The 24,764-nt window shown below is 49.5% G+C and overlaps 1 protein-coding gene and 1 pseudogene across 3 annotated transcripts in view; one reads left to right on the top strand and one right to left on the bottom strand.

The window, feature by feature from the left end:
• GRIK4 (glutamate ionotropic receptor kainate type subunit 4) overlaps positions 1-24,764 on the bottom strand; it is a 477,203-nt gene that overhangs the window by 361,881 nt on the left and 90,558 nt on the right. The window lies entirely within an intron of this gene.
• Positions 6,839-7,295, top strand: LOC134759302 (elongin-C-like; annotated as a pseudogene).

The raw sequence follows: 24,764 nt of genomic DNA, 5'->3' as shown, positions 1-24,764 counted from the left end.
GATAAAGTGGGCTGGTGACACAGAGGGACACTGAGCTGTGCAACCCCAGACACACAGCCCGGGGCTCTCAAGAACAGATCAGCACAAACAGGGCCAGGCCCGCCTGCTACGTGGCCTCTGCCCAGGGCCTTGGGCAGTGGAGAAGCCCTTCGGGCCTCCGTGGAGTCAGTTGGCACATAAGGAACCGGTGTGCTGACCATCAGTGTTTACCACCACTAGGGCTGGCTTTCTGTCAATCACATCAAGCCATGTTTCTTTAGGGTAGATCGTAAGACAATTGTTTTCATCTGTTTGCCCTACAAAGCCCTTGATATGTGAGTGTGCCATCCTCCTGACAAGCCCTGATCAAGGGAGAAAGCACAGAAGTCCAGCAAGAGAGATTTCCAGACATCGTGTGTCCAGAGCGATGAGTGCACAGCAGCTGCGGAGTCCTTGAGATTGGATCCAAATGGGGCGTTCAGGCAGAGGAACAGATGGAACGAGCTCCGGGATGCCTAGGAGCCTACTGCTCCCTGGGGAAAGCACGGATCAAGGTGAGCTTGAGACTTGAGTGCACCCTGGAAGCAGTGTTGGTGTGGCAGGGGACCAAAGGTAAGGCCAAAAGATCCTGGGTCCTAGAGCCACCCTGTGTGGCTTTGAGACAGCACAACCTCTTGAAAAGTTCACCTCCCCACACACATAAGACATGCCACTCTCTCCTCCAAGGGTAGGGAAGCGCATCAGTTTCCCTCCAATAAAGTGTGCCGAGCCAGTTAAAGCAGGTAAAATGGTTCCAAGTTCTTTCTGAGGTCGCATCTAAATCATTTAAACCCATTTTCCCCTTCCCTGGCCTTTCTTCCATTCCCTTGGTGGCAGAGACTTGGGTCATCTGTCACCAGCACACAGGAAAGGGGCAGGGCCCACTGAAGCCCCCTCCCCTGGGCTGCTGACAGCCCTCTAGACCAATAGCAGCTCTAAGGACTCAAAGAGATACATGTACGTAATATTTTTATGTGACTCCCCAAATCAATGAATCCTTTTTCTAAAGCATCTTTTGTTGGGGCGGGGGGACACTTTGAATCTGAAATAATTAAAGTCTTCCATCAAATTATCCTGGAGATCTCTTTCCATGAAAAGCCTTTAATTTCATCCTCCTTGATGTAATCCTACCTCAGCAGATGAAGTTGGCCTTTTACATTTCTTCAAATATTGGTCAGGTCCCTTATCAGAAGTAGAATCTGAATAGAAGAGGGACTGGGAAGCCTCCATTCATCAGAGCCTGAGGTGGGGCACGGGTGGCCATCACTGACACCTCCCCACACCCCATCTGCCGCTGTCTCTACCCCGATGAGTCTTTCCTCTAACACAGCGCTGCCACCTGGAAGTTCTGATTCACCCAGCCAGCTGCCCACCCTCCCCCCAAACACGTGGAGTTTCCACCACACCCTGGCACTCTGTTTGGAGCCAGGGGTAAGAAGGGAAGAGCACAAAAGCCAGCAATGACTTCTGCCCACCGAAACCCAGACCAAAATGTTTCCTCCACTGAAAAGATGAGCTATGCCCACTGAAAGGAGAGACAGAAAGATCCAGAGAAAGAGCCACAGAAGAGCTGACTAATCAGCATCTCAGATGTGAGAAGAGGCAACAACACTTAGAATCCCTAAACCAAAATGAAGCTCAGGAGGGCCTGTGAGTAGGTGGCCAGCTGCTGCTCCACATCATGGCCCTTCTCTCTCCGCCTCCCCCGGCTCTGCTCTCCCTCCTTTCTGCTTCTTCTCTCTGTGTCCCCTTTCCGGCCAGGTGCTCATCTGCCATTCCCCGCTGCCTTTGCTCTGACCTCCCTCTTTTCCTTCTTTCCCTCTTTCCTTACTGCCTTGACCAACCACCATAGGAAACTTAAGTCGCTCTGTCGCCCAGGCTGGAGTGCAGTGGTGCAATCTTGGCTCACTGCAACCTCCACCTCCTGGTTCAAGCGATTCTCCCGCCTCAGCCTCCCGAGTAGCTGGGACTACAGGTGCATGCCACCATGCCCGGCTAATTTTTGTAGTTTTAGTAGAGACGGGGTTTTACCATGTTGGCCTCTAACTCCTGGCCTCAAGTGATCCACCTACCTCAGCCTCCCAAAGTGCTCAGATTACAGGCGTGAGCCACCGCGCCCGGCCTTAAGTCTTATTTTTACATGTTTATTTAAAATGAGGCGCATGATTGCTAGTCTATAATTTTCATACCAGGTGCGTTTCATCTTCTCTAGGTCTCTCTTAAATCTCTTAAATCTGCACCCCATCCCCCCAAGATAATCAAATACATGAAGGTGTCTTTATTTCTGTGTAGCTTTCTATACTTTCCTTTCCTGGAGCAGCAGGCAGGGAGAGAACCTGAAGGGCAGGAGGTGAGGTGGGAGCTGTTTCACAGCCCTGGAAGAAAGAAACGAGGATCTACACTAATGGAGGAAGAGGAAGAACAGGTTGAGAGCAATTCCCAAGGTGCTCTAGAGAATGCCCAGACTCCGCGGCAGGGTACGAGATGAAGTGTCTGTCTTGCAATTGTGTCTTGCAGAGGACTTCACCCACTTTCTTCCCTCGGTGCCAGCTGACTCTGGGCAGGGTGCTGAGAGAACAAGGGGTGGCCAGCAAGGAGGGGCAAGCAGGACAGCCCTCTAGGAGCACCTGCAGCTACTCAGAGTAGAGAGTGGCTATGGGACAAGGAGGAGGCCAAAGGGGATGGGATAGCCACCAAAGACAAATTCAGCTAGAGCCTAGCTTTGGGGCCAGGACCTCTACATCTGGTTACAGGGAGGGGGCGCCAATGGAGGCCCCAACACTACTCAGATATTTCTGCCCCATGGGGCCCCATGGGGAAGGTCCAGCAGGGCTTAGACAGTCCGCTCTTGAGCTCTCTATTGGGGTGGCCCCTGCCAAACCCCAAGGGGGCCTCAAGAGCCCTTGGTGAGAGGTTAAAGCAGTGTGATGAGGTGTTTAGATTTCAACATAATTATTGCTATAACAGTTTAATCACTTAAAAACACTATCTTGTGTTACTCTAATGAAGAGAGAGGCTCTTTTCCATATTGTTTGTGCCATCTGTGAGCAATTTTCACATTAGCCTCTTAGAATGGCAAAATGAAGGCCAGGCAGTGATGGAGAGAGGCAGGGCGGAGAGGGGAGGAGGAAGAGGGAGAGGGAGGAGGAAGAGGGAAGGGGGAGGAAGAAGAGTAAGGGGGAAGAGGAGGAGGAGGAGGAGGAGGAGGAACGGGGAGGGCCCAGAGAGAAGCAGGGTGCCACGGAGGGCAGCAGGAGCTCTGAGGGCCCCTGGATGGGATGCAGGCTGCATGATGCAGGCCCTATGTGTGCAGACCCCATCCTGCCGCCATGGAGGAGCCAGTGGATGAACACATGACCCTGCCTTTGAGGGTGCCTCACTTTCTGATGGGAAGGAATTTCCTAAATTTATGAAGAAAATAAAGAAAGGCAAAAGAGCCCAGGACCGTGATTTTCAAACTATGGGTCACAACCCATAAGTAGGTCCGTGAAATCAATTTAGTAGATTGTAATCAGTGTTTTTCTTTAATGAAATAGAAGAGAATGGAAAATAACAGAAATGTCATTTCCTACTGAAAGAAATCAGGGTGACTTGGAGGAATTCCTGGTTGGGGGTCAGGAATACACAAGCCTGTGACATCTTGTGTCAGAGAGCATGGGCTTGTTCACAGACCGATGGGGTCACGCCTAAAGAGTACAGGGGCCCGGGTGCAGTGGTTCACACCTGTAATCCCAGTACTTTGGGAGTCCAAGGCGGGAGGATCACTTGAGCCCAGGAGGCCAAGACCAGCCTGGCCAACATAACAAGACCCCATACTCTACAAAAAAATAAAAATAAAAAATTAGCTGAGTGTAGCCCCAGCTACTTGGAGGCTGAGCGGGGAGGATCACCTGAGCCCAGGAGAATGAGGGTGCAGTGAGCCATGATCACACTACTGCACTCCAGCCTGGGCAACAGAGCAAGACCCTGTCTGAAAAATAAAATAAAATTTAAGAGTACAGGGGCTGGCTACAAGGGGTTCCCACAGGCCAAAGACGGGACAATTTGAGATGCAAAAAGAATAGTTAGGAGAACTGACTGAAATACACTGAATCTGTAAAAATTCACAAGTCCATAAATGTAGTGGGTTAAAAGGCGACCCACATGACCTAACTCCCAGAACCTCTGGATGTTACCTTGCAAGGCCAAAGGTGTGATGAAGTCAAAGGATCTTGAGAGGAGGAGCACACTGGGTTATCAGGGGGGCCCTAAGTAAACCACATGTATCCATAGGACAGACACACAGAGAAGAGGAGGGGGCAGCGTGACCACAGAGGCAGAGACTGCAGCAAAGACCAGCTAAAGCCACCAGATGCTGCAAGAGGCACAGAACGCATTCTCCCTAGGGCCTTTGGCGGGAGCACAGCCCTGCTGACAACTTGATTGCAGACTTCTGGCCTCCAGAATTGTGAAAGAATAAATGTCTGCTGTTTTAAGCCACCTGGCTTCCGGTCATTTGTTACCGCAGCCACAGGAAACTAATACAATAATGACACTCCCAAAAGAGAAAGCCAAAAGCAAAGAAAATAAGAACTATCAGGGCATGCAGTACAAAGTATTTCCATTTGATATGCATATATCTGTGGACAATCAGGGTTAGGCTTGGTAAAATATTTCTTGCTGTGAGTCTTGCTCAAAAAAATGAGAAAAGTCTGCCCAGTGGTTAAAGGCATGGCTTTGAAGTCAAACTACTCAGATAAGTGTCTCACTTCTGCCCCCTAAAGGCAGTGTGACCTGGGGCAAGTCACTTACCCTCTCTAAGCCTCCTGTCTGTGTCTGAAAAATGGGGGTAGTAATAGTACCTAGCTCATGGGGTTGTTGTGAAAATTAAATGTACCACATCCCAGTGTTGGTGGTGGTTGCACATTTGTCACAGTTAAAAATAGTAATAAGGCCGGGTGCGGTGCCTCACGCCTGTAATCCCAGCACTTTGGGAGGCCGAGGTGGGTGGATCACCTGAGGTCAGGAGTTTGAGATCAGCCTGGCCAACATGGCAAAACTCCGTCTCTACTAAAAATACAAAAATTAACTGGGTGTGGTGGCGGGGGCCTATAGTCACAGCTACTCGGGAGGCTGAGGCAGGAGAATCGCTTGAACCCAGGAGGTAGAGGTTGCAATGAGCTGAGATTGCACCACTGGACTCCAGCTTGGGCGACAGAGTGAGACTCTGTCTCAAAAAAACAAAAATTAAAATAATAATAATAATAATAATAATAACAAATGACATATATAAAGACAAGCACAAGCTATACCCCATACCCATGTTAATCATTACAAAGACCCCCTTGTACTGCCACTGCAGCTGAGAAGTCTCTACGGATGACAGTATGTCAAAACTGACTAAAATCATGCAATTAAGTGCCTTCACTTTAGAAAGGAAGAAAATAAGGCCCAAAGAACTGTGACTTGGCAAGTTTACATAGTTAGTACATGCCTGAGATGAGACTAGACTCCATCTTGGAACTCCCAGTCTAAGGTGAAAGCACACTAACCCAACTCCCATAGTCTTTCATAAGCCCCTGAGGATGCCAGGACCACCACTCTTTCTGGCTCCTGATGGCCCAGACCCTCCCTCGCCTCACTGCCAGGGCTCTGGGGAAGTCTTCTTTGTGTCTACCTCACAGAAAATCCCTTAGCTGCAAGTTGATGAGCTGGGAGGGGGTTTCTGTTACAACGAGTTTCCTTGCACTAAACAAGCTTACACTATCCTATTATTACCTGTTCAAATGATTTAGGTATTTCTCCCTGACAGCTCCAAGTGCCTGATTCCCTGATCCTCTCTAGCAGGGGGGTTTGCAGGCCTTCAAACACTCAGCTGATCGGAGAAAATGGACTGTGTGAAAGGCTTAACTAAGGAGAAAGTTGTCAAGATCATCCACCGACCCTGCAGACTCACCGTGCCCACCCCAAGCAGCCTTCCTGACCTTACCCAAGACTCAACATGAACGTGCTCCTTTCTTACTTCACAGAGGCTTTGAGCTTGGGGTTTGTGTGTGACAAGCTGTGACCAGGGTACATGAGTCTTTGTTCTCAGCACTGAACCACCCATCCCCAAAGGTTAAATAATGGCTGAGGATATAGGTTTTGGAGTCAGGCTGACTTGGGTTAGAATTAGGGCGTTTCCACTTTGTTGCTGCATGATCGTGGGCAAGTGACTTAACTGCTCTCCGAGCCTCAACAGTAAGAGGCGGGTAATGATATCTACTTCACTGGATGGTTGTAAGGATTGAATGAGATTGTATTGCAAAGGGTTGAGCACAATGCCCGGCACATCGTGCATGCCCAATAAATGTGTCTGATAGTTGTCGAGGAAATAATAGTGACAGTGGGGGTGGTAGCAGTACTAGTAATAATACTACAATACCTGACGTGATTGGAGCAAAATACTAATAAATTTTTATTTAAAAAATTAAACCAGAACTTTTCCACAAGGCTACGAACAGCTACATTAAAAGCTTTCCCGGGCCAGGTGTAGTGGTTCGTGCCTGTAATCCCAGCACTTTGGGAGGCCAAGGGAGGAGGATCCCTTGAGCCCAGGAGTTTGAGACCAGCCTGGACAACATAGGGAGACCCCATCTGTATTAGTCTGTGCTCGTATTGCTATAAAGAAATACCTGAGGACAGGGAGGCAGCTGAGGGTGGGGGAGTGGCCCTGGAATAGGGGCTGTGGCCATACATGGGGACTGGGTTATGGTAGCTATGGGGCAGTATATGGGGACTAGGCTGTGGTGGCTCGAGACAAGTGAGTCTCGAGCTGGGGCAGAAAAAGAACTCTGGGAAACTACTAAAGTTCCTGAGGAAGCAAAGTAGAATTTCATAAGAACAAAATGGATGGTGAGGAGAAAATCTATGGTGGCTGTGAAGGCCCTGATGCCATGTATGTCAAATTGATATCATCTGATGGTCATGAATTTATTATAAAAAGAGAACATGCATTAACATCAGGCATGATAAAGCCATGTTGAGTGGCCCAGGTCAATTTTGCTAAGAACGAAACCAATGAGGCCAGTTTTAGAGAGGTAACTTCACATGTGCTATCAAAAGTATGCATGTATTTTACACACAGGTTCACCACACTAACAGCTCCACCGAGATTCCCAAACTCCCAATTACACTGAAACTGCACTAGAACTGCTGGTGGCTGCGAACTTCCTAGATTGTCAAATAAAATAAATTATAATACACTGTTAACTCTTTTCAGTATTAAAAAAAAAAAGAAATAGCGGAGACTGGGTAATTTATGACGAAAAGAGATTTAATTAGCTTACAGTTCTGCAGGCTGTACAGGAAGCACAGTAGCATCTGCTTCTAGGGAGGCCTCAGGAAACTTACAATCATGGCCAAAGGCAAAGGAGGAGCAAGTACTTCACATGGCCATAGCAAGAGGAAGAGTAGGGGAGGTGCCACACACTTTTAACCAACCAGATCTCATGGGAACTCACTCACTGTCACGAGAACGGCACCAAGAGGGAAATCTGCCTCCACAATCCAATCACCTCCCACCAGGATCCCCCTCCAACACCGGGTATTACAATTCCACATGAGCTTTGGGTGGACACACAGCTTCAAACCATATCATTTCACCCCTGGCCCCTCTTAAATCTCATGTCCTTCTTACACTGGAAAATATAATCATGCCTTCCAAACAGTCCCCCAAAGTCTTAACTCATTCCAGCATTAACTCAAAAGTCCAAAGTCTCATTTGAGATAAAGGAAGTCTCTTCTGCCTATGAGCCTGTAAAATCAAAAACAAGTTAGTTACTTCCAAGATGCAATGGGGGTATAGGCATTGGGTAAAAACTCCCATTCCAAAAGGGAGAAATAAGCCAAAAGAAAGGGACTATAGCTCCCATGCAAGTACAAAACCCAGCAGGGCAGTCATTAAATCTTAAATCTCCAAAATAATCTCCTTTAACTCCATTTCTCACATCCAGGGCATACTAGTGCAAGGGGTGGGCTCCCAAGGCCTTAAGCAGCTCTCCTCTTGTGGCTCTGCAGGGTTCAGCCCCCACAGTGGATTTCAAGGGCTGGCGTTGAGTGCCTGCAGCTTTTCCAGGCACAAGGTACAAGCTACTGGTGGATCTACCATTCTGGGGTGTGGAGGATGGTGACCCTCTTCTCACAGCTCCACTAGGCAATGCCCTGTGTGGAGGCTCCAACCCCATACTTCCCCTTTGCACTGCTGCCCTCGTAGAGGTTCTCCATGAGGGCTCCACCCCTGCAGCAAGCTTCTCCCTTAGACCAACAGGCTTTTCCATATATCCTCCAAAATCTAGACAGAGGTTCCCAAGCCTCAACTCTTGCACTCTGTGCACCCGCCAGCTTAGCACCACATGGAAACCACCAAGGCTTATGGCTTGTACCCTCTGAAACTGTGGCCCACGCTGTACCTGGGCCCCTTTGAGCCTCGGCTGGAGCTGGAGTGTGGGCTGTATGGAACAGTGTCCTGATGCTGTGCAAGGCAGCAGGGCCCTGGGCCTGGCCCATGACACCATTATGTCCTCCTGGGCCTCTGGGCCTACGATGGGACAAGCTGCCACAAAGGTCTCTGAAATGCCTCAAGGCCTTTTCCCTACTGTCTTGGCTATTAGCACTTGGCCCCTTTTTACTTATGCAAATTTCTACAGCCTGCTTGAATTCCTCCCCTAAAAATGGGCTTTTCTTTTGTACCACATGACCAGGCTGCAAACTTTCCAAAGTTTCATGCTCTTCTCCTCTTTTAAATATAAGTTCCAGCTTTAAGTCATTTATTTGCCCATACATATGAGCATAGGAATTAGAAGCAGTCAGGTAACATCTTAAATGCTTTGCTACCTCGAAATTTCTTCCACGAGATACCCTAAATCATCACTCTCAAGATCAAAGTTCTACAAATCCCTAGAACAGGGACACTAGGAAGCCAGGCTCTTTGCTAAGACATAGTAAAAGTGACCTTTTACTCCGGTTTCCAATAAGTTTCTCATCTCCATCTGGACACATCCACAGCCTGGCTATCTCTGTTCATATCACTATCTGCATTTGGGTCACAACCATTCAAAAAGTATCTAGGAAATTCCAAATCTTCCTGCCTTCTGCTGAGCCCTCCATACTCTCTCAGCCTCTGCCTATTACCCAGTTCCAAAGTTGCTTCCACATTTTCAGGTATCTTTCTAGCAATACCCCACTCTCGATACCAATTTTCGTTATTATTCCATTCTCATGTTGCTATAAAGAAATATTTGAGACTGGGTAATTTATGATGAAAAGAGATGTTACTGGCTCACAATTCTGCAAGCTGTACAGAAAGCACAGCAGCATCTGCTTCTGGGGAGGCCTCAGAAAACTTAACAGTCATGGCCAAAGGCAAAGGAGGAGTGAGCACTTCACACAGCCGGAGCAGGAGGAAGAGTGGGGGAGGTGCTACACACCTTTAAATGACCAGATCTCACAAGAACTCATTGATTATCACAAGAACAGCACGAAGAGGGAAATCCACCTCTATGATCCAATCACCTACAACCAGGCCCCACTGATCCAAATGATACCACTGTCTGTACAAAAAATTTCGAAATTAGCCAGGTGTAGTGGCACATGTCTATGGTCTTAGCTCCTCAGGAGGCTGAGATGGGAGGATCACTTGGGCCTGTGAGGCTGAGGCTGCAGTGAGCTGAGATCGTGCCATTGCACTCAAGCCTGGGCAACAGAGTTAGATCCTGCCTCAAAAAATAAATAAATTAATTAAATAAAATAAAATAAAAAAGCTTTCCCCAGTCATGAACCATTAATCTTCTTAGTCAGCTGTTCATCCAACCATTATTTATTAACCACCTACTAAGTGCCAGGTACCTAAGCTAGGTACTAAGAAAACAATGGAAAGCAAAGCAGACATAGCTCTGCTGTATAGAGCTGACTGGGTTTCTTAACCGTAACCTCTTGCAAGACAGAAGACCATTTTGAGACTCTGGCTGAAGGTTTTACACTCTTGCCCAGAGAAACACACATCACTACTTACACGTAACACTTTGCCAACATTCACGGGGCTCCCGAGAAGGTTCCCCAGGAGAACCTCTGTCCTAAGTGAACTTTTTGCTCCAGTCACACCTGTCCACTGCCATCCTGGAACCCTCTTTGATCATTCTAGCAGAGGCTTTTAAGCCTCTTAAAAAAGTCCCCTTTAGCAGTGGCAACTTCAAGGAACCCCAGGGCAAAAGCCCAATAAAAACTGCTTGATGCACAGGGGGCACTGGAATCACTTGTACAGGTAACTGTAGTGTATTATAAGCTTGTTTGGTGCAAGGAAAGCTGACTGGTTCATTGCCTGAGACAAAAGGGTTATCTTGTAAAATCTGAGCAGCCCACTCCCATATCTGAAATCTGTGTGCTCCCTCAAGGTCTTCACGTGGTTTCATGTGCTGATCTTTGGTTTTCCGACACCTTTGGAGGGGTCTGGTGCCTTGTGCATGACCATCTCCAGTCCCTCTGCTCCCCTCTCAACATTCTGCATCCCTTCCTGGCCACCATGGCCAAAGCACTTTGGCCATGAGGCATTGTAGGGCCAACTTCCTATTCCATCCATCCTGGCTGAATAGCCTAGGGTCAAATCTTCCAGACCAAAGTATCCAGCTTCCGTCTGAAGATAATGGCTCCCTAAGGAACATGTCTGTCACGGTCAATTTGAAAGAGCAATCTAACAGGCGCTTCCTCAGGACCCCTTATGAAAGCTCCATTCTCCACTGCTGCCTTTATGACTGAGCTCCAGCTAAGGTGCACCTGGGGATCTCTCAGTAAAGGGATTATTGACCCACAAGCTGAGTGGTCACAATCCATCATGGCCCATTCTATAGGCCCCTCTGCTCCTGGGGCTGGCCCAGACTCCGTGGCTCAAATATGGCTCAGTCCACAGCCCTCTTCCTCATCCCCACCATGCACCAATTCCCAAGTTCTTCCCTCTGCCCTCTCCCCACCCCCACAAAGATGTAAGGCCAGGGATTTTATGAAGTGCCTAGGACTGGCAGAATCCAAGGTCTCTTGGATTGATCTAATGTAATGGATCCCGGGTGCTTGACCTGTCAGCCAGCAGACAGCTGGGTCCTGGAGGAGACAAACCTCTGAAATCAGCTGGTAACCCTCTGCCCTCTTTGTAACCCAATTCCTGCTTCTCCCCAACTCCTGGGATTTCAGGCCTGGAAGGGATACTAGATCCCATCACTTAGCAGATGAGGACGCTAGGCCCAGAGAAGAGAAGTAGGGGGACACATAAGCAATGAGTGAGACTGAAATTAAGATCTCCTGGCTCCTACTCCAGAGCTCTTCAGTTGTCAGATTAAAATGAAAACTGAGCACCCAGTTAAAGAGGATCCTGGGATCCCCATCCACAAGCTGCAATCACAAAGCCTGATGGCAAAGTCATGTACCAGGCCCTAGGGGCAGGAAGAGTGCCAGCCAAGCCCAGTAGGTAGAATGCATTACTGAGAGGTCTCTAGGGGCTCCCTGGGACAAAAAGAGTGACAAGCCAGAGCTGGCATGGCTGGGCTTCCTGGAATAGAGCAGAGAGCCAGAGCCCGGGCAGCTGCCAGGCCCTGCCAGGCAGACACAAATTCATCAAAGGGTGAGGGGCTACGACATTCCTCAGAGTCTGACTTAAAGGCAGCTTCCATCCATCAAGGCCCAAGTACCCTTCAATCCATATTCTTGGGGCATAATTAACAGGCTTTTAGTTGGATTGAATCTTATTTTTGGTGTCTATACACAGGAGGCCCACAGAATTAGCCCACCCAACCCACTCAATGCTTTGTGAAGTGCCATTTGGCAGAACCAAGCTCTCAGATGGTGAGCGCAGCCAGGAAAGATGGTATGGTACTAGGTTCAGGGCCTCAATCGGCCTCCTACAAGCTGCATAAACTCACTTAACCACTCTCTGCCTCAGTTGCCTCAAATAGCAAACAAGAATAACAACACCTGCTTCATGGGATATCAAAAGGACCAAGATGAGATACACAGAAAAAGCACCTAGCATGGTGCCTGACACAAACGAAACCCACGATGAATGCATATTTGCTTACGGTTTTTGTTTGTTTGTTTTGTTTTGTTTTGAGATTGAGTCTTGCTTTGTTGCCCAGGCTGGAGTGCAGTGGCACGATCTCAGCTCACTGCAAGCTCTGCCTCCCGGGTTCACACCATTCTCCTGCCTCAGCCTCCCAAGTAGCTGGGACTACAAGCGCCCGCCACCACACCCGGATAATTTTTTGTATTTTTAGTAGAGACGGGGTTTCACCATGTTAGCCAGCATGGTCTCGATCTCCTGACCTCATGATCCACCTGCCTTGGCCTCCCAAAGTGCTGGGATTACAGACGTGAGCCACCGCGCCCGGCCAACTTACAGTTTTAATAAATCAGATCACTGCCAGCGTCTTCAAGAAATAAAAATTGCAAAAATGCTCCTAGAACCTTAGGGTAGCTGGCATGTACATCTGAGTGGGGTTACAGCCACAGGAGATGTCTTCACTGCAATGGCCAAGCCTGGGTCTAGGATGCAGTAGTTCAGATTGGCCAGGAGCAGCCGTGGGGCCATGTCCACTTCTCTCACACTCGCTGATCCGGGGGCCTCCAGATGCAGGCACCTCTGGCTCATCCAAGAACTTTCCGGTCTCTGGAGCTCATGCAGCCCATGTACATGGGACAGGCCCCAAGTGCTAGACCCTAGCTAGTGGCCATACTCTCCCACTGTGCCCCAGTGGGATTGGGTCCCGGGTGGCCACAGTTTTATGGTCTTCTTTCCCTTCCCTGTCTTACTTCTCCACTCTTCTATCAGGCAAATGAGTGCACTTTTAAAAAACCATAACCCCCTTTCTGTGTGGTTCCCAGGACCACCAACCACATAACCACTTGCACTTACTTCTGTCTTCACTTGGGGTCTGCTTCTGGGGGAGCCACGCCTACATGGGGGGCAGGCCAGGCACTGCACTGAGGGCCTGTCCCCATAACTGCCCGCAGGGAAGGTTCACAGAAGGAAGCGAGAGAGGATGCAGGCTGAGCTTACATATGCAGAGGGGAGGGAACAGAGGGGAGGGTGAACCAATTGATAACTTAAGGTTAAGACCAAACTCCTGGGAGAAAACAGATTGCCCATTGCTGAGTCAAAACAGAACAGCATGTCTTTGAGTTCACAGATTCCCCTTTTCTAGGCTATAGCGGGGCTGGCAACTTTGCCAGAAGGATTATCAGGACAATTTTTAAATGCCTCAGCACCCTGAGACAGTGAGCAGGGCAGTGTGCAGAAAGCTCACTCCGCACCTGACTCTGGGCTCTTAAATCCTTCCCTTGGACCACGCAGACGCTCCTGCAGAGCTCAGGAGCTTCCCTGCCCCAGGACCTGGAGCCACCTTCCAATCAAGGATAGAATCACAGCATTTTGGGGATGGAAAAACACGGAGGGCATCTCCTCCAAGCTCCGTCTGAGGCATGAATCCCTGCACATCATGTCTGCAGCACCTTTCAAGGAAGCAAGAACAATGTGTACACATGCACACACGCAAACACATGCACACTCCGTGTGCTGCCCTGCATTCCTGGTCAATCCCCCCAGTGCTACTTGCCTTGTACAACACATGCACACATCAGCCCCACACAGATTAAGGGGATTAGCTCTTATCAAGAGCTTTGTATCTCCAAAGCTCTTATCAACATCAGCTAATTAAGCAGACAGCCCCCCTTCCCTCGGCTGAAGGGTATAGAAAGCACAGGACAAGAATTGACAAGACCTGAGTGCTAGTCCCACTATGGGGGCATGTCTTCTTGTACAAGACACAGAGAAGCAGGAAGCAGTTATTATGATACCCCACACAAGAGAAGAAGAAACAGAAAGTATAAGGAACTTACCCAAGGCCAATCAGCTAAGCAGCAGCTGGGCTCAGCTGCGAACTTTGGTCTCTCCAACTCCAGAACCCGAGCTCTCTGAGTCACAACGACACATGGATATGAGTAATCATCCTCATTCTCACCAGCCAAGACCCCAATGGCAGAGACCAGCCCTCCAGCCTCAAATGGCTCTTTATCCCAGCAACCCCACCACTCACACACAGAATCCTGCTTAATACGAGGGTCACTGATTAGAAATGCTTTTTTCTCACACACACACTCGGGTTTGCACCATGTGCCCATGACCCTCCTCCCCTACCCACCTCGCTTCTCTTTGTCCCTGTGTTCCCTGCCCCGCTCAGGGCTCTACACATGGTGGAAGCTCAGAGCTCTGGTATGGCCTCAGTCTGACCCACCCAGAGTCAGCAGAGAGAACTCTCCTGTCATAGACAAAGCCCCAAAGCCAGTTCCCATCCACCACAAAGTAGCCCGATAATGAGGGCTACACTGACAACTTCTAGTGTCAAGTCTAATAATTCCCTTTAACTGAGATCTTTTGCCTTCAGTGAAGTCATCAGTGGCTTTCAGGAAATGATCAGAAAAACCCTTTGGATTTCCACCTGTCATGGGGAATCCCACATGCTATACGTTTCATCACAGGGACTCAGGCTTAGTCAATTCTTTCAAATGTTGGCACCCCTTAACAAGGCTAATAAGATTTTTTTTTTGCCACAAAAGTCTTAATAGGATAGAAAATTTAAGGAAATCAATCAGTAATTAATTACCCATTAAATTATCTGCCCAGTATTATGAGGACACAGAAGTATTTAGTAAAATCCTCGCTCTCATGGAATGTAGAATGGATAATGAGAAAAACTAGCATTACAATGAGATAACAGCTGAACAGGCTTCTACACTACAAATATAGTAGGAAATCTATCATTCATTCATTCAACAAAGTGCCATTTAAACTCTACCAATGGTAAAGTCTACTATAGATGGACCCATGGTGGTTCACGGGCGGACGAGTTGTCCCACAGGGATAGATACGAGGTGTATCGCAAAGGAGATACATCACATAAGTAAGTGATACAGGACAAGGTAAAGTATGACAAGCATGTCAGGAGAAGAATGAATTAAGTATTACAGGAGCGGTACAGAAAAGATGGAATTACTAGGGAAGGCTTTGTGGAAGCAGCAGGACTTGAGTTACAATCAGCCCTGCAAGGAGGTAAGGGGTCACCAACTTTCTATCCCTAGGAGGGGGTGCCCTCAACCCAAAAGCACAGCACTCCCTGCACTGCACAATAGAACTCAGGATTCATCTTAAGAAACGAGAAGCTGGCAGGTTCACACCCACTGGCTTCATCCCAGGTGGGGCTCACCAGGCCTGGAATTAGAGCACTCACCTGTCCAATGAACATTCAGGAACACTGATGCTGAGGGGGAAGGGAGGAGGCACAGTCTCCGCCTCCACTGAGCTTATAGGCAGATGGGGGAGAGAGACAAGCAAACTCCACCAACAAGAGATGGATGAAGGGTTATACCACACACAGGAGTGTGCTGAACTGAGACTGGGGTAGTGGGCAGTGAGGGATTATGCAGGGAGGAAGGGTGACTAAAATGAATCTTAAAGAACAGATGAGAGCTGGGTGTGCAGGCTGCAGCCGTGAAAGCAAATCATGATGATAACAGTAACAATTATGATACACCATTATCACCATTTTTTGAGCGCCTTCCTTGTCTTTTGCCAGAAACTGTACTTGGTATTTCACACACACACGTGCATGCATGCAGACACGCACACGTTAATGCTAATCATTTTTTAGTGTGTGTGTTCAAGATGCAAGTGATCCTTACAATTATACTGCATATTAAATATTATTGTTCCTCTTTGACAGATGGAGATACTAAGGCCCAAAGAGATGAAATCACTTTCTCACAGCCACACATCCAGTAATCAGCAGAGCTAGGATTCAAATCTCTCTACATCCTATCCGCTATTCCACACTTTGGAGCTACTGGGTGGAGTTCCTATGTGGCCTCCTGGAAAAATGGGCCAAGGGAGTCATCGAGGGGCCAGAGTCCCTAGATCTCTGCACCCCAATCTAGAGTCCCAGAGGCTGAACGAAGGTGAGCTGACCCTCTCCTGGTTCTGCCTCGAGCTGTCAATCCAAATCAAAGTCTTGTCCGCTCACTGGGCCTTGGTTTCCTGTTGAAAACGACAGGACATGGGCCGGGCGTTCTTTCAAGGCCCTTCCTGCGCTGACATTCTGAGACTCTGTGGTTCTCATGTAAAAGGCCTGAGCACCAATACAGAACCTGGTCAGAGAGTTTCCAATCAACATGCTTTGCTTGCACCCAGGCTTGTGACTCACTAGGCATAACCTGTAGCAAGAATCCCCTTGCTGGGGAGGGGGACCTCCCTAGGGCAGAATGGGAAAATCCCAGAGTTCCTGAAGCTCAAGACACTGCAGGCATTTCCTATTTCCTGCATCCTCCCTTCACTTCTCCTATCCTGTCGTTCCTTTGAAAACTTAGAGTGAGCTCCGCAGACCACAAAGAACATGCTGCACTGTCTTCCGGGCATGCCACTCCTGAATGACAGTGTCCTCTACCATCTGGTCTCTCACAGACTCCAAGTCCCCAGCCCACTGTGCTCTCCACCCTCCACTCCGGCTGCCTGGGCCAGCCCCAGGACAGGTGAGAGAGCTCATCAGCAGAAACCACGAAGCCAGACACCATCCCTGCAGCCACCCCCTCCCCACCACACACAGCCATGCCACGTGTTCCGAGGCTTAGGGGGTTGGCATCCAGGAGCGCTGCACACAAGAATAAACAATCTCATCTCTGAGTGTATATTTTGTCTTCATTATGCCACTGTGAAGGTGTTAATATACAACTTACAACATATTAATCACCCCTCTAACTTCCAAATGCTAAATGCATCATTAACATTCATGTTTTCTTCAATTACTCGGCTGTTCTGGGGGAAGGGAGCAAATCAGCTCCTCACTGAGTCACTCTCCTGTGGAAGGCTCACGGATCATAATAGGCAGTCCAGGCCTCCACCTGTATTGTGGAATGAGAGACTCCTGCTGCGAGCATCGCCATAAAAACAAAGCGAAACCAAGAAGCGAGAGACAGGAGAAGGCAGATGGGGAGGGAAGGAGGGATGCACACAAGGAGGAATCGCATGCATATCGAAGGCTCACAGAGACCAATCAGTCTAAGCCCTGCATTTCATAAATGAGAGGACTGGGGCTCAGAGAGGGGAAGTGACATGTCCAAGATCACACAGCAGGTTAGTGGAGAGAGCCGAGGAAAGGAGGGACAGGAAAACCAAGTGTAGAAGAGGAAAGAAAAAGCAGTAGAAGGAGAAGGGGGTAGAAGGCAGGTCCATTAAGATGTGCAGGCTGGGCGTATGGCTCATGCCTGTAATCCCAGCACTTTGGGAGGCCGAGGCAGACGGATCACCTGAGGTCAGGAGTTCGAGACCAGCCTGGCCAACATGGTGAAACCGCATCTGTACTAAAAATACAAAAATTAGCCAGGCAGGTGGCACACGCCTGTAGTCCCAGCTATTCAGGAGGCTGAGGCAGGAGAATCACTGGAACCTGGGAGGCAGAGGTTGCAGTGAGCCGAGACCTCCAGCCTGGGAGACAGAGCAAAACTCTCTCTCAAAAAAAAAAAACAACAACCACAAAGATGGGGGAAAGGGAAAGCAGAGAGGGAAAAACAAAGATAGGGAAAGCTACCTTTGGGAAAGGGGAAAGGGGGAAAAAGTCTTAAACAGCCAGGAGCGGAGGCACATGACCATGGTCCCAGCTACTTGGGAGGCTGAGGCAGGAAAATCAGAGGAGCCCAGGAGTTTGAGGCCACCCTGGTCAACACGGCAAGACGGCAAAAACAAACAGCTCTAAAAAAAAAAAAAGTCTGAAACAGATGCAAGCCCAGAACTGTCTTCGACTTCACCCCCACCTGCCTGCACCCAGATCCCCGAGGTGGGAGGGGCTAGGGGAAAGAGAGAAAACTCTGAGAGGGACCAAACAGGCCCAACTGAAGCAGGAGGGGAGGCGCTGGGAGCACGCAGGGTTGGGCCTCCACCCCAGGCTTTAGATTGAGCCAGACTAAATATGACATGCAATTAAAATGTCATTACCCCACAATTGTGCAATCCAAACTTCACTTGGAATTTGTTACAGGCGCTGGTGGCTACAAAATCAATCTGCTATTGTATTTCAGCAAATCAGATTCAACACTCTCCCTGCCAGTGGGTTGCAGACTAGCTCTGAATGGAAGAGGAAAGAAAAAAAGGCTCCTGCTGGCAGGTCACTTTTGTGTCCACAGGCCACCAGCCAGCCAGGCCTATCCACCTTGAAGAAGGAGCATCCAAGGTCAGGAGACACAGGCGCTTCCAGAAGAGTGGGGCTGGGGGCAGAGGAGCAGGGCAGGAGGTAGCAGGGTCAGCTTCTGGGGCACCTTCTGGGCCCTGCAGAGACACAAGCCCTGACAGTTGTTTGCACCGTAGTTAAAAACCCATATGGTTCATCACAACCTACACAGTGCTTTGAAAGGCATCATTCTTGTGAGTCTCACAACTTAGAAGGGGGGTCACTGCTTCCTCCACAATGAGGAAAAAGCCCTAGAGGGGTGAGGATCATAGCCAAAGTCACCTCTCAGTATGGGTAGGGGCAGAGACTGTGTTACTGATGACAGCATTTAGCCCTGAAAAATACACATGCGTGCGCACACACACACACACACACACACAGAGTGTGGCCAGTGGGGCTGGCCCCAAGAGCCTTTGTAAATGTGTCCTCTTAGCCTAGCGATTTTGAGTCTTAGCAAGTATTCCTTGCACTCCACCTCCCAGATTTCTCCTTTTCTTCCTATACTTTTTGTAGAGATGGGGTCTCACTGCGTTGTCCAGGCTGGTCTCAAACTCCTGGGCTCAAGCAAGCCTCCCACATTCTCTAAGCTCACTGCTGCACTCCCAGCTGGCTGGAAGCCTGCAGCAGCCTCATTGCTGGCCTCCTGACCTCAGCCTCTCCTATCTCTGACCTTACACACCTTTTCCAGAATCTTCTAAAATGCCACTTTGACCTTGACACTTCCTTGCTCAAAAACCTCGTACAGCTGCCTCTCTGGCTTGTGTTCCTACCACACGACTGAAAACATTCCCTGCAAAAGCCCCATGACCTCCTCATTGCCCAGCGAAATCTTTTCCACCCTCACCTGATTTGACTCCTCTCGGTAGCAACTGTCTTTTCCAATCTCTTCCAACTGGCAACCACCCCCTGGAATCCAGGGTCTCACCTGCCCTCATTTTTCCCTCCACCTTCTCCAGTTGCTCCTCAGTTGACTTGCCAGGCTTTCTTCCCCAGATTGTTCCATAAATTCCTGTGTTTCCCAGCTCTTTCCTCTCTCATCTGCTCTCTGCTCTTCTTAAGTGACTATAAGTGACACAATCTGGGCCCGTGGCTTTGGCTGCATCTCTACCCAAATAAAGCCCAAATCTGTGTCTCACGCCCACACCCCTCTTCTGGATTCCACACCCCCTCAATCAACTTCCTGCTGGGTGCTTCCATGTGGCTGGCTTACAGGCACCCCAAACTCAACATGGCAAAGCTGAATTTGTCATCCCCCTTCTGCCCCCAAATGGCCACTCCCCCAAATTCTTTCTATCTGAATGGCATTTCCACCCAACGTGTGGTCCTGGGAATCAGACTTGACTCCTCCCTCCCCTCACCCACCGTGCAGATGCCCACAGGGCCCTGCCCCAGCCCCTTCCCCGAGCTGCAAGCACCTGGGCTCTCTGCATGAAGGCCTTCTCCTGGCCTCCTGCACACCAACGTGCTGTGGTGTTAAACACAGGTGCCCCTCCCTGCCTCCCTATGCCATTGCTGATTCCCATGATCACCCCTCAACCAAACCCGTTACAACACAAGTCATTTTCTCAGGGTGTACTTTTGGGGAAACCTAGCCTAAGGGCCCACCAATACTGAACCGGTCACCACCATGCAGTCCACTTCATGAATGTCTCCCCGAAGCCTGTCCTCCTCCTCCTCCTCATTTCTCACCTGGACCACTGAGCCGAGCCTCCCAACTGGCATCCTTGCCTCTGGTCTTGCCCTGCTCCAAACCATCCTCTCATCCAATGAATTGTGGCATTCCCTTGCCATCTCCAGGAGACCACCCAAATTCCATCACCTTTGTGGCTTCTAAGCCCTCTGTGACCTGCTCTTACCTCCTGGCCACCCTAAACTCCTACCAGGCCCCTCCGGAACCCTCCATCCCCAGCCATACAGAATAGCACCCAGCCTCAAAACATGCAGATTCCCCTCCATGCCACTGCTCCAGCAGCACGCCCTGACTGGAACGCCCTTATCCTCCTCAGCCATCTGCAAACTCATTCTTAGCTGAAGCCTGAGCTCAAGGGCTGCTCCCTCTCTAAAGTCTTTCCACGGCCCCATCACTCCCAGTCACCTCCGTGGGAGAACTGCATGCCCTCCTCTCCATGCTCACAGCTCCTAACGACACACTTCTCCCCCAACACCTGTGGCACTCTCATGCACAACAGCTTTCCATTTTAAAATCCCCAGGGCGTAGCTCAGTATCTAACACTTAGTAGGTGCTTCTTAAACCTCAGTTGCCAGCATGAGCGGATGAATGGATGGAATGAGTGTGCTCACAGGCCTGTGGGAGGACACAGTTTCTCCCCTCGGGCTCTACCCCTGGCTTGGCCACTGTCTGATGCGGAATCTAGAGATGTCTGGCAGAGACCTTGTCTTTCCTTCCGCAAATGTTTACAGTGCTATGTAAATAACTCTCCCTGGGGATGACACATGTGGCCGTTCTGCCCTGGGCCTGCCATGGTCCATGCCAACTGGGCCGTCAGGGTGGCTGCTCAAGTGAGACGCCGAGAAGCGTGGGTCTGAGGAGGAGGGGCGTGGGGAGGGGATTTAATACAACACTGTACGAGGACAAATCTGGGCCCCACGCCATGAAAAATGTGAATCTGTCCTTGACTTCAGTGGCAAATGAGGTGTCAAAACATATCAAAATGCGATATTCAATAAATGGATGTATTTAATATTTTATGAGACTGGAAATCAGTTACTGAAGGTTTGAATGATAAATCAAGCACCAAGCAGATGAATTTTTCAAGTGTCTGCACCTGATGGGTATCATTTCTCAGGAAGGGAGATGGGAGGAAAGAGGGCGAGAACAAGAAGCCTATTAGAAAAGGCACAGAGACCCCAGGTACACCCTCTCCCCAGCCACCGCCTGTGCGGTCTTTCCCTGCTGCCCACCAGCTTCATTGACCTGGCACAACTAAAGAACTTTCTCCATCCTGCCAAAACCCTGTAACTTCCTTTGGAATTCCATCTAAGCAGCTTCCCTGACCCATGATCCCTCTTGCGCCGGGCCCACGGCAAGCTTGTGCCACCTCTCCACGCTCTGTGCCCAGTGTGGCTGAAGGGCAGGGGGTTTTACACATCTACCTCCCTGCCATGCTGTAAGCTCTCTGAGGATGAAGACAAGGCCTCCCTCACTTCAATATCCTCCAGGGCCTGGAACGTCCCTGACGCAAGGTAGAACCACAACCCACGTAGAATTTGGACTGAAAGAGGAAGCTCTTGCAGCAAAAGCCATGGACAACAGCTACAGAGGACCCACCCACTCAGACGCTAAGCTGGGAACTTGCTGATGGCTGTCACACTGCTTCTTTATGTCATCCTCGCAAAGACCCCATGCTGTAAGTAGTATTTGTCTTATTTAACTGATGAGGAAAATGAGGCTCAGAGAGATTTTGTCCCCTGTGCCTAATTCTATTCTGTACACTTGGAGAGGGCAGGAGACTGGCCCACCTACTGTTGTAAGGGCAGAGCAGTGTCAAGTCTTCAAACACTTTATTGCTTGAGTGATGCTGGTGCCTAACGTCCCTCAAATACTCGTTTTGATATTTAACAGCCGTCACTGACAAGTAACATGTTCATCTTTCCCAGGGGTCCCTAACTGGGCCAGTCATCAGTATCACTTGGAAAGTTTTTTAAAATTCAGACTTGGCTGTGCTATGTGCACTGGCTCATGTCTGTAATCTCAATACTTTGGGAGGCCAAGGTGGGAGGTTGTTTGAGCCCAGGAGGTCAAGACCAGCCTGGGTAACATTAAAAATTAGGCAGGTAGGGTGGTGCACACCTGTGGTCCCGGCTACTCGGGAGGCTGCGACAGGAGAATTCCTTAAGTCCAAAAGGTAGAGGCTGCAGTGAGCCATGATCATACCACTGCACTCCGGCCTGGGCAACAGAGTGAGACCCTGTCTCAAATACATATATATATCAGACTTCCGGGCCCCACTTCTGGCCATTCCAAGTAAGTCTGAGGCAAGGTCTGGCCATATACATTGTTTTCTCTTATTAAAGCTCTCTGGATGATTCTGACAAAGAGGCAGATTTGGGAACCACCAATGCAGCCCTGTAAATCTATCTGGATCTTGATTCTGTTTTCTCCAGCTCTGGCTTATCGCTAACAGGGGCTGGCTGGCCCCTTCCTGGGACAGGGCTTCTGCTGTTTCTCACCACTCCCATGTTCTCTTTTCTCATGAAATCCTCCCCTGTCTGTATCTGCCTTCAGGTCACAGTTCCCACTGCTGGGCGATGACTGTGACCCTCTCCTACCTGACTTTAACTTCCCAGGTCTGGGCACAAGCCCAGTGAGGTCTTAAACCTGCCGGCCAGCCCATCCGGAAAGCCACCTTGGTAGCACAGTTAGCTTTGTCCAAATGGTGCTTCCCCGTTCCTGACCAAGATGAGCGTTACCTTTATTTAGTTCATGCCTTCCTGAGATAGGAAAAGCAATGCGATGCCCAGGGGGCACCACCTGCTAAGAGAGGGCTCCCCACACCTCGGCACCTCTGGCATCTGGGGCCAGATCATTCTTTGTGGCAGGGCTGCCCTGTGCACTGTAGAATGTTAGTAGCTTCCAAACGAAGGGGGGCAGATCATTCTTTTTTTTTTCTTTCTTTTTTTTTTTTTTTTGAGAAGGAGTCTCGCTCTATCGCCCAGGCTGGAGTGCAGTGGCACGATCTCGGCTCACTGCAAGCTTCGCCTCCTGGGTTCACGCCATTCTCCTGCCTCAGCCTCCCGAGTAGCTGGGGCTACAGGTGCCTGCCACCACGCCTGGCTAATCTTTTTTGTATTTTTAGTAGAGACGGGGTTTCACTGTGTTAGCCAGGATGGTCTTGATCTCCTGACCTCATGATCCGCCTGCCTCGGCCTCCCAAAGTGCTGGGGTTATAGGCATGAGCCACCGCACCCAGCCAGGGGCTAGATCATTCTTTGTGGCAGGGCTGCCCTGTGCATTGTAGGATGTTAGCAGCTTCCCCCGCCTCCACCCACCAGGTGCCAGTAGCACCCCCTCTACTTGTGGCAACAAAAATGTCCTCAGATATTGCCAAACCTTCACCCCAAATGAAAACCAAGGAGTTAAGCCCCATCAAGGGGTATGATGCTTGAAGGCAAAGGACTTGTCTTTGAACCCAAGCCCTGGCCCCTATGCCCGGCATGTGTTCCTTTATTTTCAAGATGGGGTCAGGGACATCTTCCAGGGAAGGCTTGTCGTGAGGTGTAAATGAGACTGAATTAAATAAAGCAAGATGGATGACCATGCCTAGTACAAACTGGAGAGAGTTTTCAAAGGAGGGCTGAAAGAAAATGCCCACAGGCAGTACTGTGCAGGTAAACTGGCTCTGAAAAAATAAACAACGAACTGCAGAAATAAAAAGCCCTGATTTGTAGTGTTTGCTGACTTCTATGGTGGAATACACCCAAGATGGCCAATTTCAATCTGCCAACCTGATGTCACTGAAGGCAGAATCAGGGAGAGATGTGCAGATTCGCACTCTCGAGCCGACCAAGCCAATAAAGTAAGTGTAGCCTGGCAGGTGTGTGGCCGCAGGGAGAGGTGGGCCTGTGGCCCATGGGGAAATGCCTGCCCTACCCACAGGCATTCAAAGTCATTGCCAAGCCAAACAAAACAGCAGCATGTCTGCACATGACCTATCTGCCAGTGGGACTCAGTCTCCCCATTTGTGACCTCAGCTCTGGAGATTCCCCATCAGAAGATCATCCCTCTGCCACCTTCCTCCTTCTCTCCTACCTTCAGGTCTGTATCATCAGATCTAGCACTCTAATTTTAATAAGACACTGGCCGGGTATGGTGGCTAATGCCTGTAATCCCAACACTTTGGGAGGCTGCGGCAGGAAGACTGTTTGAGGCCAGGAGTTCGAGACCAACCTAGGCAACATAGTAAGACCTTATCTCTACAAAACATAAAAAAATTAGCCAGGCCTGGTGGTGCACATCTGCAGTCTCAGCTACTGGGGAGGCTGAGACGGGAGGATCGCCTGAGCCCAGGAGTCCAAGGCTGCAGTGAGCTATGACTGCACCACTGCACTCCAGCCTGGACGACAGAGCAAGACTCTGTTTCAAATGCTAATAAGAAGAAGATACTAATGAAAATGCAGCCAGAAAACTAAGGCGAGACAGATACCCTCATACCCAGATAGGCCTTCAGTCGGAACTATGGGCTTCCGGCTCAGCCAGTTCTGTGTTCAGAGCCTCCTCTGTCAACACTGGAGCATGCTCTTTTACTTCTCTGTGCCTTGGTTTACTCATCTGCAAAATGGGTTATCAATGCCTGTCCAAAAGGATTGAAATGAGGTGAGCTTGAGGGAATTTCTAGAAGCTGCCAGGCCAATTCCTTCCTTCCTCTTCAGGTGGGTCCTCATATGGCTACCCACCCATTCCCAGAGAGGGGCTGGCACTCCCTGAACTGTCCCCTGGGGAGCCAGCAGGATGGTAAT

The sequence above is a fragment of the Gorilla gorilla genome, chromosome 9, assembly GCF_029281585.2.
Source record: "Gorilla gorilla gorilla isolate KB3781 chromosome 9, NHGRI_mGorGor1-v2.1_pri, whole genome shotgun sequence".
In the NCBI taxonomy this organism is placed as follows: Eukaryota; Metazoa; Chordata; class Mammalia; order Primates; family Hominidae; genus Gorilla; species Gorilla gorilla.
The sequence above is the reverse complement of the archived record's forward strand: the minus strand, read 5'-3'. Positions and strand labels throughout refer to the sequence as shown.